The sequence below is a fragment of the Polypterus senegalus genome, chromosome 7 (genome assembly GCF_016835505.1).
Source record: "Polypterus senegalus isolate Bchr_013 chromosome 7, ASM1683550v1, whole genome shotgun sequence".
NCBI classification, from domain to species: Eukaryota; Metazoa; Chordata; class Cladistia; order Polypteriformes; family Polypteridae; genus Polypterus; species Polypterus senegalus.
The window spans coordinates 148,734,881-148,752,711 of record NC_053160.1 but is presented as its reverse complement, the minus strand read 5'-3'; the positions used below and the strand labels follow the sequence as shown (position 1 = coordinate 148,752,711).

At 37.1% G+C, this 17,831-nt stretch overlaps 1 protein-coding gene across 1 annotated transcript in view; it reads left to right on the top strand.

Moving 5' to 3' along the window:
- The window catches only part of LOC120532913 (receptor-type tyrosine-protein phosphatase delta-like), a 468,738-nt gene that overhangs the window by 112,234 nt on the left and 338,673 nt on the right, over positions 1-17,831 (top strand).

The following is a 17,831-nucleotide window of genomic DNA, read 5'->3' as shown; positions in this document are numbered from 1 at the left end:
AATCAAAACTTTAATTTAAAATAACAGATTAGCAGCAGAGTTAAATGTTTCCTCTGTCTTGTAACAGGCTAAATATATTTTTGCAATTTAAATAAGAATGGGATGGTGGCACACTGGTTAGTTTTTCTGCTTTACACCTCCAACTGCCTGGGTTCTGTCATCTCTCTGTTCTTTCCATGTTAATGTGTTTGTTCTGTATTCTTCAGCTCTCACCTACATCCCAGGAACACAAATTGTAGATTATGTGGTGTGTCTAAATTGACCCAGTGGGTAGCACGGTGCTACAGTTAGTTCTTCCGCTTCAAGGATCCAAAATCCTAGGTTCAAGTAACAGATGGAAGGGCAGACAATGTGGAATCAGCTAGATAGTTACATATAGACCTGGATATCATCATATAGGCTTGGGTTGAGTTTTGGCAGGTAATACTAAGTGTAAGTAAATACAAGATGTAAGTGCACATAGGAAGTAGTAATGTTAGATTTGAATACACAACCAGAGGTTTGAAACTTGAAGGTACACCTTATGAGAAGTACCTAAGAGTCATAGTGAACTTGTTACTATAATTATCCTGACAGTGTACAGAAGTGATCAGGCCAAAGAAGGCTAAAAGGATGTTAGGTTATATAACATGAAGTTTGGAGTACACGTTAAGGGAGGTTATGTTTAAGTTATATAGTGAGACCTCACCTGGAGTACTGTGTACAGTGTTGGTCTACGTATTGCATTATGTATTTTCAATAAGGGCCATTTCACCATAAAGCACAGAAGTAAGGGTTTCCATTTGATTGTGCCAGATATACAATGCACATGAGGCTAAGGACAGGAAACAGTCCTACATGGGATGTCTGTGTTTTTCAGTAAAATAAATTAATCTAAATCGTTGCTTTTGTTATAATTGATTGCATTTCAACCAGATAATCCAAATTACGTAAAAATAATGGAGTTTGCTAATTCTGTGTAGGTATTTTAGTCATTGATTAATTTAATTTCTTGAAAAGGCACATTCAGGAGTCACACAACTGTCCAACCTGTCACTTCATCGAAGTACACATTCTTAAAAATGCCAACATTCACTCTCTCTGGTTTGGCTTAGAGTCACCTTCTTGTCTCTGGCATATGAGAGACCGCAGTATAAACCAAGTTAACAGAGAATATGCAAGCTTCACACCGACAGCGCCTGAGCAGGGATTTTAAACCCAGAGTTCTGTAGTTCTGAAGCAGCTGAACTAACCACTACATCACCTTGCTGCCCTTAAAATTAGAATTTTAAATGCCAGTGTTTTGAATAAGGAAAAAAATGTTACTTATTATAAATTTGCTACTTTATATTTCTAATGGCATTGCACTGTTGCATTACATGGAAGTTTTTGCTGATATTGGGTCTAGTTTTCTAATGAAAATATTATTTTGCTTTTGGCTACCCACAATTTACAATAAAGACTTGGCCAACTCTGACAGCTAGTATGAAGTCATTGAGCAATTAGCCCTCTTTCAAACTCGCTGAAGTAACCAGGAACTCTAAAAGAAGCAACATGCACTAACTTTGACCTCCTTATACTGTTGTGGCATGACCTATATAATACTCTGTCAGAATTGAGTGGCTTCCTGCATCCTTAATTTCTTATGTTCTACTTGCAGTTTTATAAGCTGCAATAGACAACAACAGGATTTTGCTTTTCTATGTTTCTAATAATATTAAAACATGAAATTATATTTATGAATTCTTGGACTGAACTGCAGAAGTAGGTGTAGCTTCATAACTGTGTACAGGATGACATTAGCTCCCAATCGAAATGTCCATCAGAATTTAAATCAGAAAACACGATGTGGCTGTTGTTGGGATGTATTAGAGTGGAAGACTACATCTGTCATGTAGATTGCGGCCATCTTTGAAAGGATAATTGATCATTAAGAACAGGAAAGTCGTAGAAAGCTGGATGTGTTGCTGACCCATTCCGTGTGTTTTTGGTCAAGAGACATGTCCATGTTCACATTCAAAAACATTCATTTTCATTGACCATCACTAATATAGCTTTTATAGTCAGTGCTCTGACAGTCCTTTTCTTTTACATTTTCAAGTAACATCTTAACAAGCCAGCATGAATGTCACTAGCACCGCAGAAATTCTGTAGATTACTGTGTTCTGGGATGCTGCTCATTGTGCTGCAGTAAGGAGGCTCACAAAACATGGGATTGTGAAAACATTCTGACCTTCTTTGTCCTATTGATGGTAAAAGATACATCAGTAGCTGCCTACAAGGCTCAAGTAAGCACACTCTCAGTTGCCTGACCTCTCTCTTGTTAGGGTTATATGGATGAGATGGACTTACTGGAAAGACAGGGGAATTATGCTAGTAAAGAATCCTTCTGCAAGCAACATAAAATTCTGTGCATTAAATCACAGGAGCTGCCTTATTGATTTTTAGAAGGTGAAATTTGAGATTATAGCCATTTTCATGTGTGCTTAGATATTTTTAGTACATTTGTAACAGATTTAGATGGGTATTGGGTTAAACAGTGATTTCACATTTTGCTTCTGTTATTTAGTAATAAAGTGTTAAATTTGTGCCCAAGCTTTCAGAAATTAGTTATAAAATGTGGACAGTGTATTAACAGACTCTCAATTTTGTTAATGATTGGAGCCATTTGTGTGTGGCGTTGAAGGGTCAGTTAGTCTGTTGTTCTTTGTGTTACTTGTTATTCTTTGCCTTAACTTCTGATATAAAATAATTGAAAAGAAGTGAAAGTGTCATCTATTATCTAATTACAGATATGGTTAATTTTAGTTTTTGTTAATGGCCTCCTTAATGGTGTATAGCACATTTTTCTTTCTTTACCATTTATGATGATACTGAAGGACAGCGTCTTAATCTAGTTTTGGAATCATTGCTTTTATTCTGGTGTGAGTTTGATTTGTCTAATAAACAGATCCTTAAAGAGAGTTTAATTATATTCATCAGTAAGAAAAAATGATTAGGCAGGAATTTTGCAGAATATTAATATGTTTCATAATCAATATATCATATTTTTGAGTTTAAACAGTGTAAAGTCAGTGGTGTATACTATGTATACCCATATATATATAAGCTGTACATTTTATTAATTATTAAGTGTCAGTATTGTTTTATTACTGAACAAATAGTATTCAAAACTTTTCACTTTTGGTTATGTGCATACATTAAAATACACCATATACATTATGTAACATAGGGGGCGCTTGTCCAAAGGAAAGTAATTTAAAAAAGGGGCATACTTAATTAGAGGAATTGACATAAGGAGTGAAGTAAAGAGCAAAATAACTGGGAAAACATTAAACATGTGGGGGGGCTTCAGTTGTTAGCACCTATCTCTCACTTTACCTGGCTTGTCCACTACCACACTGTTTGTTTCACTCACCTTTGAAACCTTCCCTGGTGAGGTGTTCCGGGCACATCTAACCGAGAGGAGGCCCCGAGGAAGACCCAGGACTCGCTTGAGGGACTATGTCTCTCAACTGGCGTGGGAACGCCTTTGGATTTCCCTGGAAGAGCTAGTAGAAATGGCCAGGGAGAGGGTAGTCTGGGCATCTCTGCTTAAGCTGCTGCTCTTGCGACCCAAGTTTTGGATAAGCGGAAGAGGATGGATGGATGGACGGACCTTTGAACCTTCTGTAACTCTGTCTTTTTTTTTTCTGTCCACCTCATCTTCCATCCAATCAAGAACTTACCGCTATCTCTCCTTCTGAGTCTACTGTCAGTAAGGTGCTGGCAATCTTTAAATCTCATTGAAGTGTCATGTATGGCCATGACTTGAATCGCTTCCAGCATAATGGCAGTGTCTGGTCTCCAAGGCATCTTTGTGGCTGCCTGTATTCCTTTAGGGATAGCGCATTCCCACAGCTTCCATTGTGCAACCATGTGCTCAACTGATCATAATTATTAAATGAGTCATTCTACTAACCATTTGTTAAAAATATAAACCTATGCTGGTAGAATACCTTGAATGCATGGCAATGGTTATAGCGCTTTCCTCTAACAGTAGTGCCAGAGTAAAAGTCATAAATGGCAGTGCTGGTGGTAACGTTTGATGAACAAAACCATTAGCAAAATTGTCCAAGAATCACATGTCTACTTATTGTAACATTAATACTTATCTCATTGTCAGTTGGCCAGAGCTTATGCCAACAGCTTTTTCTTAACCAACCTTTAATGGTGTCACAGGACATGCTCAAATACACTGGAGCAGTTTAGAGATGCCAATTAGCCAAAAAAGTGCTAGTGCAAACACACCCTTAGTGCTGGGCGTGGGTTGGATGTAGTCACATAGGCAGGTTTTGAATAGAAGGCATCAAGACAGGGAGACAAAGTGAAAGCTCAATCAAGTCGTCTTTTTTGAGTATTTACCGCCAAATATGAAAACAGCTGCTGGATATGTGAATAAACTGGTTCACTGCCACCCCATAGATTATTTCTATTAGTGACCCTGCTTTAGCAGTCCGCCCTACATACTAGTGATTACTCTCAAGTCAGAACACATGAATTGAACAAATAGTTTGTCTGTGTCTTAATATGCTGTCGGCTAAATTCATTTCCTAGCACATTGCGCAGCTGGCATTTACAAATAAATTATACCTGCAGCTATCATAACCTCTGAGATAACTTTGTATTTTAAAAGTCTGTTTTCTTTTAAAATTAAACTGATAGCTGTTGAATCATCACTTAATTAATTCTAATCTGATCTGTTCAATTATGTACATCAGAAAGTGTCAGTGCTGCTGGCTAAGAACATTGGCCTACCTGCATCATTTATGTGATGTTGTTTGATGTTTCCTGCATTGTAAGAAGTTTTGTACTAATCTATCAAAGAAATATTACCATGTATTGAGTTCAACAATGGGGAAATAAAAACTTAATGATCACGTATCCTCATGGGGAAAAAAAAGTGTTGTAAATCTTGGTAAACTTGTGTTTAATGTTCCCCCTAATATAAATTATTGTAATATACAGTGATATTTGCATATGCCTTTGAGGCTCTTCACAAATTAGCATTTTTACAACAGTTCAAATTAAATCTCAGTGCTTAATTTGCCTGCTCGGTAATTTGATTTAAATCAAATCCATTTTTTTTCTTTTAATTGCATATCTTTTAAAAGCCACAGCCAGTGAACTGATTGCAGGGCAGCAGGAAACAGCAAAAACAGGATGTGGAGAGAGGCTGCATTTGCTGCAGGTGCTCCCTTCCAGAGAGCCGCAGCTTTGGCCAGTAAGGTACAAGTTAGTCAGTGGAAGGGTAGACACATCCAGTGAAATGAGGTTGCTGGAAATCACTTGGGAGCCCCCAAGGAACTTCTTTGTTTTTACATTTTTTTTATTGAATGTGATTATCTATGTGCCTTTTATAGGGGATTAAAAACAAATGTGTAAATCTATAAACAAAGCCGTGTAAATAGTTGAATTGCTCCAATTTAGTTGGAATTTCCCATATATCACTCCAAAAATTAACATATTATGTTTAACCTATAAGTACTTTGCTTATAATGTATTTGAAGAGCCTTATGACTTCTGCCATAAAGCAGGGTTTGCATAGATTTGTTTTAGCCTTTTGTTTAAGACTGGAAAAACAAGCCAAAAATGTTACATTTTTTTAACAGGAAAAAATATTATGTAAACACTGAAACATCAATATAAATATAGTAGGAAAGGTATGTCTAATGTTCACTGCTGTACTGATGCAGATTAAGTACACATCCTTCATGCAATATGTTTTGAAACAGTCACTGCAATTGGAACAGTAGAAGCGTGTCTATTTGAGCACTTTTCTTCTAATATTTTTTTTCTGTTGTTTAAGCATGAGAGGGTAATGTCAGTCCCTGATTCACACACTTGACATGCCCCTTTGGGCTATTCTAGGATACCATAGAGCAAGGCCTAGTGACAGTGGCTGGAGTTTGAACAGTGCTTACAGGCTTAAGTGTTTCTTGTCCTTTAACTTGATCACAATCATTTTAACTTTTTACTGCCGAGCTACTTGCAACAAAGTGAACCTTCACGCAACCAAATTCATCAAGCATACCACAGCAGTTTGGTCTTACAATGATATATGCATCAGTTATCACTGTCTGTGTCAGTGTCTGATAACCAACTTGCATTTTCATCAGTATCGCTTGATTCAAGTAATGATTCAGTTTCAGTTTGTTCTAAAACTGGCTTTACAGCTTTTCATTTACATGCCACTGTATGTTTTGATTGAAGGCTCTGTCCCACTCATGAATATTGATGGGTTACCATGAATGAATGTATGAATAGAAACATACATGGTATTTTTGCTGTGTGATGTTATTTCATCCATATGATTGCAGCAGTATACTGTCAGGAACGTTATTTGGGCTTAGCGCTCCATATCTCATCAAAACGGCTTAACATGAGAAACACTTAGGGTTAACCATGTTAACATGGATTTAGAGCCAATATCCATAAGTGTTTGCTGATTCTGACACTGATACTAATATTTACTGTTACCTATTTTGGTTTTTCTTTTTCGCTTTATTTGCAAACAAATTCCTGTATACTGTAAGTGAATGACTTAAATAAGCACAGATTAGTTAAACGAGGGAAACATTTTTGAACATTAATATTTTGGTTGTTTTTCATGAGCAAACCAATTAAAAGTAACGTCCATACAAAATCTTTCTGTTCTTAATATTCTACCGCAGCTGCAAATGCATATTGCATTTTGTCGTCTTTTAGTTACGATGCACATAAAAAGTATTTCACACCCTTGGAAGTTTTCACAATTTATTATTATTCACCATTGAGTCACGTTTTGACTTTAATCTAACAGAAAAGGACTTGTCAACGTCAAAATGAAAACAGATTTCAGCAAAGTTGTCTATATTAATTACAAATATAAAACACAAGTTGCACAAGCTGATGCACCTTTGGCAGCCAATACATCACTGAGTTTGTGTTTGTATTTTTTATTGTTATTATTATTATTAAAATTGCTAAAGCTGTGAGAGGTTGTATGGGGATTTTGAGTGAGTAGCCTTTTTCAGGTCCAGTCACAAACTCTCAATTAGGTTGAGATCTGGGCTCTGACTCAGCCACTCATTAACATTAACATTGTGTAGCTTTGGCTTTATGTTTGAAGTTGTTGTCTTTATGAAAAACAAATGTTCTCCAAAGGTGCAGGTTTCTGCAAGCCTTCCAGGGCCTGCCACAGAGAAGCATCCCCACAACATGATACTGCCACCTCAGTTCTTCACAGCGTGTATGGTACGCTTTTGATAATGTTCATTGTTTGGCTTATACCAAACATGGTGTTTAATGTTATGGCTCACAAAAACTCAATCTTGGTCTTATCAGACCATAGAATCATCTTCCAGCTTATTTCAGAATCCCCCATGTGCCTTCTGTCAAACCATATTCAAGGTGTTATGTTTTTAAATGTGGCTTTCTCTTTGCCACTCTCTCACAAAGCTGTGACTGGTGAAGAATTCAGGCAACAATTGTTTTATGTATAGTCTCCCCAGTTTCAGCCCCTCTAGCTTCTAAGAGTAACTTCAGAGTTATCACAGGTCTCTAGGTGACATCCTTCACTAGTCTTCTTCTTGCACATTAACTCAGATGTGGTAGACGGCCTGCTCTACACAGATTTATAATTGCATTTTACTGTTTCCATTACTTGATGATTTATTTAACTGGATTCCAAGAAATGTTCAACTACTTGGATGTTTTCTTGTATCCATCCCCTGACTTGTGCTTTGGACCTTCCAGATAAAGTGCATTTATACTACAATCTACTGATACCCCTTGACTGTCAGGTGATCTCCATTGAAGTAATTATGTGATTTCTAAAACCAACTGGTCGCATGAGTGATGATTTAGGTGTGTCATATCACAGGGTGCGAGCACCTATTTTGTGCTTTATAGTAAGAATTGAATCAGAACAGAGGTTTGTGTTTAATTTGACATCAAATATTCTTTTTATGTTGATCAGGGTGAAAGGGCCAAATTAAACCCAATGCGTTTCAGTGTTATACAACAGTGAAATGTGAAAACTTTCAAGGGAGTAAATACTTTTTATATGCTTTGTTTAGGTCAACTGAGAAAAGAGCAGTTGGCTGTATTTCTGACATCTCGAATTTTGAATCTTTAGTCTTGAGCTAGGCAGCATACATTGCATATTTTAAATACATATTAACAGAGCAAGTGGTATATTAAGGTCTTTTGTTCTCTGTGGAACTCAAGATGAAAAAAGACCACACAGCCTACATTACACCTAGCAATTCAATGCGCAGACATATACTTATTAAGTGATCCTATCTTTCTGGTCTTAAAAAATAAACTCGTTTTCAAACACTATGCCAAGTAATTTTTTTTTGTTGGTACCACTAGGATGCCATATGTGTGGTGCATTCCTAATTCTTTTTTAAAGTTATTATAATAATGCCACGTTCATACATTTTTATTAAAAATGCTTAAACATACAGTGCTGCAAAGAGAAATGGGCGAAACTGGCCAAGGCTAGGTGTGCCAAGCTTATGGCATCATATTCAAAAAGACTTGAGGCTGTAATTGCTGCCAAAGGTGCATCGACAAAGAATTGAGCAAAGGCTGTGAATACTTATGTACGTGTGCTTTCTCAATTTTTTTATTTTTAATAAATTTGCAAAAACCTCAAGTAAACTTTTTTCACATTGTCATTATGGGGTGTTGTGTGTAGAATTCTGAGGAAAAAAATGAATTTAATCCATTTTGGAATAAGGCTGTAACATAACAAAATGTGGAAAAAGTGATGCGCTGTGAATACTTTCCAGATGCACTGTAGTTTTTTTTCACTTTACTTTTATTAAAGAAGCTTTGTGTGCAAACACAAAATATGAAATAAAAAATAAATAATCATTTAACTGCAGTCATTCTTCCATTTTTTTAGGTTTAGTTGAAATGCAGCCATTAAACCTAGACTGGCTTAAGCCTCAGATCCAGTACCCATACGAATATGCTAAAGTGCAGCAAAAGATAGTCAGGCAAAATACATTTTACATTCTGTTTCAAGAAACATCACAGAGTTTTGGTAGAGCTTGCAAATGTTAAAGCATCAAGTAGGCCCAGACATCAAACATAAAACAACAGCGATAAAGCCCACAAGTTCATTGGCAGAAAAATGGTGATAGAATTACTAGTATTTACATTGTAGGAAGACTAATCAAATATAAAATTAACTATATATACAATATATATTGCAAAGTATAATGTAAGAAGTGAAAGTGCTGGGAGTCCGTAACGGAAGGAATGCAAGAACGAGGCATAACCTGGCCAGGAAGATCATAAGTGTCTATCCCATTCAGGAGGAACAAATAATGAATGGGCATTTCAATCCCCAGAATGAGAGGAGGCAGTGCTACTCTGATAGAGTACTGGTTTGGATGACTGCAGGGTCGCCTGTGATTTGTATCAAGGATGCTGCCAGGGTCAGGAGAGGACTTTTCTCTTATGAGCAACATCTGTGTGTCCTGGAAGTGCTTCTTTCATGCAGTGCTGTGGCTTCGGAAGTGCTCCAGGGTCCAAGATCAAAGGAGGTGTCTCGCCTTATTTGGGGAACTGGAATCAGGAGGTAGAGGTCAAGGTTTAGCTTGGAGGAGAGTTGAGGAAAAACTGTATTGATTTGTGCTTGTGATTACTGGTGTTGAAGGAAGAACCTGTAAAAGGTATTTAGTGCAGTAAAATACACCTCATTTGTGTATTTAAATGAATTTGTGTACTTGTTTCTGGTACTCTAAGGTGCCCCCTTTTGGTCACATAAGCAAAGTAAGATTTTAGATGTAATTAAAATTAATGAGCGATCTCAGTGTGTTGGGGAATTTCCATGTGAGAATAAACAAGTTTTGTTGAGTAACACCATACCATTTTCTAAGCCCATAATCCTACACGAGGTCACGGAGCCTATCCCAGCAGCCCTCCGGGATAGGTACCAATCCATCACAGGGTGAATGCAGACACACACACACACCACACTAGGGCCATTTTGGCATTGTCAATCCATCTTTGGACTGTCTGAGGAAACCAAAGCACCAAGAGAAAACTCATGTGGACATGAAGAGAACATGCAGACTCAATGCAGGGAGGACATGGAACATGATTACCTTGCTCTCTGTACTGCAAGGCAGCAGTACCGTATGAGAACACACTATTCTTCTCAACACAGCTCAAGATTTTGTGTTTACCCAACCTTATGAAAATCTCATGGAGTAAAGATCTAAAGGTCACACTTTAAATTTCACTACTTAATAATTTGTTCAGCATATGTACAGAAATTAATCCTAACGTGCAAAATTTATTCTACTGTATTTTTTTGCATTTGTAGTCTGTTTTTAGAATACTAGTTAGAATCCTTCCTACTTATTTACTTTTATTTAACACTTCCATGATATCACCTTTTGGTCTCTTTTTAAATTAAAAAAGAATCCACCTTTGAACATTCACCATATCCTGTAGTCTTTAAATCAGTCTTCTTTGGACTGCACTTATGTTCTTCATGTGTCGTGAATGTATTGTAGATATGGCCTCACCAACATGCTTTATAACATAAGCATAACCTCGCTTAACTTGGGTGGTGCAGTGATTAAACCTGCTGCCTCACACCTCCAAGGGACGGGTCTTAAACTTGGGCACATTCATTGTCTGCATGGAGTTTACATGTTCTTTCACCTTACAATGACATGCTAGTGAGGTCGACTAGGGACTCAAAAGTGTTAGGGTGTGAGTGACTGTGTGTGTGTATCCTAAGATAAACTAGTGCTCCATCCATAGTTGATTGCTTATTTTCATACAAAGCAGCCTGTGTTGCTTTAACCTGCCATAACCCTAAATATGGATTAGTCAGGTCAGGAAATAAAGAGACGAATGGCTTAAGAGTTTCTGGTAATCTGCCTAGTTTAGTGTTCTAAAAACAAATTGCTTTTTTTTTGTTTAAGCCAAACCCCGCTCCCATTTGCACATTGTGCCAGAGTAATATCCAGACCCCCAAAGATTATCAATAATTTTTGAAATTAATGATATATAATATTACCCATTGCACTCTAATGAAATTCTTTTATTTTTTTTTTTCTTTGCTTCCTCAGAATACTGCGGCAACCCGCTGTGCCTGTCGGAGTCCTCTCCTGTGCTGTCTGGCTTATAATTATTCCCATTAATTTCCTTCTAATACATTTTATGGAAATACCCCATTTAGTAATGCATTAGTATAAATGAAACATTTATTTCCATCCATCCATTTTCTAACCCGCTGAATCCGAATACAGGGTCACGGGGGTCTGCTGGAGCCAATCCCAGCCAACACAGGGCACAAGGCAGGAACCAATCCTGGGCAGGGTGCCAACCCACCGCAGGACACACACAAACACACCCACACACCAAGCACACACTAGGGCCAATTTAGAATTGCCAATCCACCTAACCTGCACGTCTTTGGATTGTGGGAGGAAACCGGAGCGCCCGGAGGAAACCCACGCAGACACGGGGAGAACATGCAAACTCCACGCAGGGAGGACCCGGGAAGCGAACCTGGGTCTCCTAACTGCGAGGCAGCAGCGCTACCACTGCGCCACCGTGCCGCCCATTTATTTCCAATAATAAATAATAAAGGTATATATTGTCTATGGAGTCAGCGGCACAGTGACACCCAAGTGATCCATTGTTCTGTTTTTCAGTCTCACAGTCCATTGTTGCCTATGAGGAGTTTGCACTTTCTCCCTGTTTTTGTGTTTGTTTTCCTTGTGATACTTTGGTTTACCTCCCACATTTCCATATTTCCCACATCCTCAAAGCTATACAGATTAGGTTAATTGACAATTTTAAATTGGCACACTGTGAGCACATATAAGGGTATGCTGTGATGGAATGGTGCCCTGTCCAGGGCTCCCGAGAGCCCTTGGTCCTTAACTGGGTTAAGTAGGTTTTAGAATCTAATGTTATCTTTTTAGTTGACCCTTGAGTATGTAGCATATATAGTTTATAAAATATACTATGTATTCACAATTTAGCTTGAATTATTTACTTACTATTAAGTCAGACTGTGGCTTTGTGACCTTTGCATCAACTCTAAAATATGCAGATGCTAAACACAGAAATTTGAAAATCTGTTGTCTCTTAAATATTGCTCTTTTTCATATTCCTAGCTTTTATTTTTATTATTGTTAATACTTGAAGATATATATCTTGGGAAACTTGGGAAGAGGTTTGGACAGAATTTATTGAATAATTTGATGACAATGAGCCATTCCACTACTCCATTTATTTGATCATATCATCCTAACCACATGGAGCATGGCATTATCCCAGAAATACAGTAAACATTTCCAAACCTCAAAATAACAGAGGGAAAAAACGTGGGCTATGAAGTCAATAAGACATTTGGCCTTTTTCACTTGATTTTAGCTTGTGGTTATGCTTGTGGTACTCAAATTATGCTTTTATGGAAGGTCTCCAGGGTTCCACCCAGCAACACAATGAAAAGGTTCACCAACTTGATAAGGAGAGAGTTAATTGCATAATATACAGTTTTACACATACCTAAAGTTGATGGGATACAGATATGCTTAGATACACAAATACTGTACATATTGCTATGGAGAGGAGAGCTTAGGTAACTTTTACTTTAGAATTAATCCCCATACGGGTTATAGAAGAGAACTCCTAGGCCAGTATAATAGGACTCAACCTAATATTTTTATCTCTGCTCATCTTTTGGTCGGCCTTAGAAAATATTCAGTGTGTTCGGCAGACCAGAGATTTGTGTAGTATGTAAATCTTATCATATATAAGGAAATATAAGGAAATTTGTGTTTGCCTTACACTTGAATTTAAGAATGTGACAATGGTCACAGTGTTGGACATTTAAGGTAACACTTGATCCCATATGCATGTTGTATAGCAGAAACTTACTATGTCACATTTAGATCATGAGGAGTTTCGGTTTTGGGTTACTTTTTATGTTATGTTAATTAATAAAAATATGTAATGTATCTGTTTTTTATATTTTTTGCCTTTATTTTGATTTTGTGGCATCTTCCATTTCCAAAAACAGAATGTTTTTATTTTGTTGAAGTGTTTGGATTTCATTTTACCAGGATTTTGTTTTAACTATAGAATGATGTGTCACTGTGCTATGGTGATGCATATTATGGGTCCGTGGCAGAGATTTTAATTGAAACAGTGCGTTTTAGGGCTTGGTGGGTGCAAGCAGCAGAGAGTTGGGCAATAATGGAATGTTTGGTGTGGAGGTGAGCTGATTGCTTGATTGGCTCAGCTGTTGCACATCAGCACTCCGCAGGTCATAATTCAAGCATCACATTCCCATGAGCATAAAAGAGAGCCTGCAGAAGGATCAGAAAATCAGAGAGCTGAGTTTGCCAGCAAGAGAGGAAAAAGTGAGAGAAAACAATGAATGGGGGAGCAAGCAATGCAGAGGGATGGAGGCTTGGCTGTCAGGGAGTTTGCCCAAAAGGGAATGTATAGATGATGCTCATAGGGTAATACCCAGGTAAAAGGAAGTGACCAGAGTATTTGGGGGATTGTCCTATGGACACCAGTGTGTTGCAATGATGGTATGATGGAGCCGGGCTTCAAATGTCACTGTGCTGATTGGCTGAGGTGGTTATGGCACAAGCCAGTTTTTAAAGGAAGATAGTGTCTCATCTCCTGGCTGACTATAGCTGATGGGGAGCTGGGACTGAGAAGGTTAAGAAAGTTACCCACACATTGAAGAAAAAGAAGTTTTGATGATATTCTGATTATAATATTTTTAACCCTTGGATTATTTGTTTATTGACTGGATGTGACTCTCCCATTGAACACTTGTTTTACTGGATTATTTAGTTCATTTATTTATTGAATCTGCACTTCACATTTGATGAACACGTATGATTTGTTGAAATAAAAGTACAAAGCACTTTTTCACCATCTCTTGCTGTGTTGTGTTCTCATTACCCAATCCATTTCATTTTCATGACTAGCGATGTCCAGGGTTCAATGGAGTATGGCAGCTGCAGGCATTATATGAGCATATAATGTATTTATGTGCACATGTAAAACCCTAAAACCTCCCTCCATTATGAAACCCACATGATCCAGTCTAGCGTTGTGGGAGCTGGAGTATATAGACAGTCATCATATACATTTGATTGAATTGAATTCTTATGCTTCGAAACCATATTGCTCTGTACAAAGTGTAATAAATATCATAGTCTATGCGTGTATTTTTATGGTTTGTGGTGATATGCTATGAAGATTCTGATTTTAAGGTTTATTTTGCGTTTTGCTTTGTTTTGACAAAGTAGAATTTTAGTCTTGTCTCAGTTTTTTGTGTTTCATGTGATGTGTTTTGGATATGTCATGTGATCATGTCACAAACTTGACACTATAAATTCGGCAGTGGCTACACTGTGCATTATCTCTTGAGGGCGATACATGTCTTGACATTCTCTCCAGTAAACTTAGCTTTAACTCCAACTAGGTCTTACAATCAGGTTTAGTTTTTGGTTTTGACATCTTTTGCATTTGATTTTGCATCACATTTTGCTTCTTTGATTCTTAGTTGCTTGGTTATTCTAAAGTCATTGTTTTGACCCCTTACCTCTCTTTACCTACATATATCTATTTTTGTCACTTACCATTGTACTGTTGTGCCCGTTTTAATAATTGGGCATTTTGCTATGCTAGTAAAGCAGATAACATTAACATTCTCAAACTTTGTTAATCCAATTCCAGATCCATGCTCACATAGGGCATTTGAAAATCACTTATTAACCTATAATCTAATCTTAAGTGATGAAAACTGGACTACCCTGAAGAAAATCCAGAGGCAACAAGGAACTTGCTCCCTTGTTTATATTAAATATTTTTAAGGTTTTCCAGAAGTTAATTTACCCTTGTTGTATACAGTTTTCTGACACAGAGAATCATGTCCTGAAGTCATTTTTTATTTAGAGTCTTTATTTTGAACTTTATAATTTTGTTTTATGTTTTTCGTTGCTTTGTTGTTTTTTTTTTCTGGGTGCCACTATGTTGGTATTCACATGTTGCACATTGTTATGGGAATCCTTCCCACAATACACCAGATTTGCGGGATGTTGACATTATCGACATTAACGTTTAAAGGTCAGCCTCATATTATCTGAAATTAGATTTGTGAACTACATGATTTTGAATTTTTTTTAGGATTAATGTTTGCTCTGAATTTTTTGAAGCTTGGGGTGTAGCGGGTTGGATAATGGATGGATAGATGGATGATTTTTAGGCTAGCATTTCTGGTTTTGCCATTTTTCTTTTTGATCTCTGGTTTTGACTGTTTGCTTCATTTTCTGACCACATTTTTTTCTTACAAAATTTTTCTGACCTGTTGCTGTAGTCAGTATAGTAACATTGAGTCTTCACAGAGAATATGACAGGGTTAGAACTAGCATACCAAAGCAGTACACTTTGTCCATTAGGCTGCATTGCTAACTACTTTGCTTCTGAAGAAAACATTTATGCCTGCATTAAGAAACAAAAATAATACTCCACATTTTCAATTTTTCATTTTTTTTATCCAAGTATTATGTATGTGAAGATCTTCATAATTCTTCATAAAAATGTTTGGTTTAGTCAGGTATGTTGAGATACATATGAAAGGTTAGGGCCAATGGGATATTTTCTTGGGATGATAACTAATGATTAAAACAAAAAAGGACAGGTTTACAATATAACAGTTGTGAACCCTGAACATGTTTAGTAAGTAGTCGTTGCCCATTTCTTAAAGTTGATTAGCTGAATTATTCTTTTCATTTTCATAGCATGCATTGAACTCATTTTGCCTTAACTCAGTTTAGTGTGCACTAAAGGGGCTAACATTTTACTCTTTCTGAGAGTATTACTAGTGCATCACAAAAATGTCATCATATTTGTTTCATCTCATTTTTATTTTTTATGTAGTCATTTTAAGCAAAATGATTGGGTAACATTGCTGCATAATAAATTCAGTGTCCTGGGTTCTGATTCTGTATCTGTGTGGAGTTCGCACAGCTTTGTGTGTGTGTGAATGGGCAGAGTGATGAACTAGTGCCTTGTGCAGGAAGTTTTCTACTTTATGATGAAGGCCACTGGGTTAGGTAACATGCTGCAGCCGACAGTTAAACTGCAAGTTGTGTTATGATTGTTTTACTTCTTCTTTACTTATTCTGGGATGTGAATCACATGTTCACTATGGTATCCTTCCTTTCCTGACTTCTGCTGTAGTTGGTATTTGTTCCAAAATGAGAAGTTTCATAGATTTTCTTCCCAAAGCACATCAGACTCATTCAAATCCTTAAATATTTTAATATTTAAAAATGTAAGCAAGGAAAGAAGAGAAATAATGTGAAAGACGAGACAGGAAAATCACTGAAAGCCCTGCAAAGTAAAACCATTTTTATGGGTCTGAAAAGAAAGCTGCTGAACCACTAAGCTCGAATGGCTCCAAAGAATTGTGCAACTGTAGACTTTCATCAATTCTGTATTCCAGCCTGACTTTCAGGTTCTCTGGTTCAAAGTCATTTGACATTGTGTAAGGTGAGTCATCCCGTTTTGCTTCTTGGAACAGTTGTAATTGGTAGCCAACTAGGGGGTAAACGTCTAGGTAGATATTTTCACCACAGGGTGACTAATTGTGTGCATTCCAGCAGTGCACAAGTCAACCATCAAGGCTCCCTGTGCTAATTACTGCTCCATTTGGCAGATGATAATTTGTGCTGTGTGCTACAAGTCTGTTTTCCTGTTTTCACTGAACCTGTCAGGCTCCTTCATACACTAAGCTTAAAAGTCTTAACCCACCAAAAGTAATGGCAGGTGTGGCTATGCTAAGTCATTCAGTGAGCATAAGATAAGAGCGTCAGAGTAAGAGGAAAGTGAGATGACAAATAGGGTGGAAACATCTATACAGAATTTTCGTAGATATACAGTATTTCTGGTATAATTAATGAATGGCTCGTAATTTTGAAGTAGTTAATTTACCATTTATCAATACAAATTCGTACATTGTCCTGTACAGGGAGTATTACTAAACTTCTTAGAAAATGTTGAGCAACATCTGTTTGCTAACATGTTGGCCATATTTTATTTCGCCCCTCTAGCGAAACTATTGGGCTTTAAAACACAAATTCACCCTGTCATCAACCTGCTGTGTAACGCTGAATAAGACACTTGACTTGCTTGTGGTAAGGTTCTAAGAATATGTAAAGTACGTAAACAAATGTTTTAAAGATCTGTATTTATATAAGCCCTTGGGATGCCATTTACTAATGAAACATGTAATGTAACTGGCTTTTGTTCAGTTATACTTTCTCAGTATTGTTTTTAGATTAATGCAGGAGTTAATTTCTCATCAGCTGTTTAACTAAATGTTCTGGAGAAATATTTTTTGCAAACTTAAGCCTTATTCAGGCGAGATTTATTTTAGAGGTGGGGTAAAGTAGCTATTATTGGTGGACCTCTGTAGTCCAGTCCAGTCTGAATCAATCAAATCAGTAACTTTTTATGGATTGCATGTTCATATCTCAGTAAAAGTTGTGGAGCCTATTACCTTTGATCAAAAGCCCTGAAAAAATAACCCCAACTTAAACTTGTCTTGTGCGAATCGACATACCAATAAAGCCATCATTTGAACTATTCAGACTCAAATAACAGAGGTCCTCCGGTAATAATTATTGTACCCAGTGCGTGAAGTGGAAAAAAAGAACTGCCGATAGGTACTCCTTACTGTGTGTTCTCATTAACGGAGGGGTTCCCTTCAGAGGTCCGAAAGTGTGCGGATATGCACATTTTATATCAAAACGCAC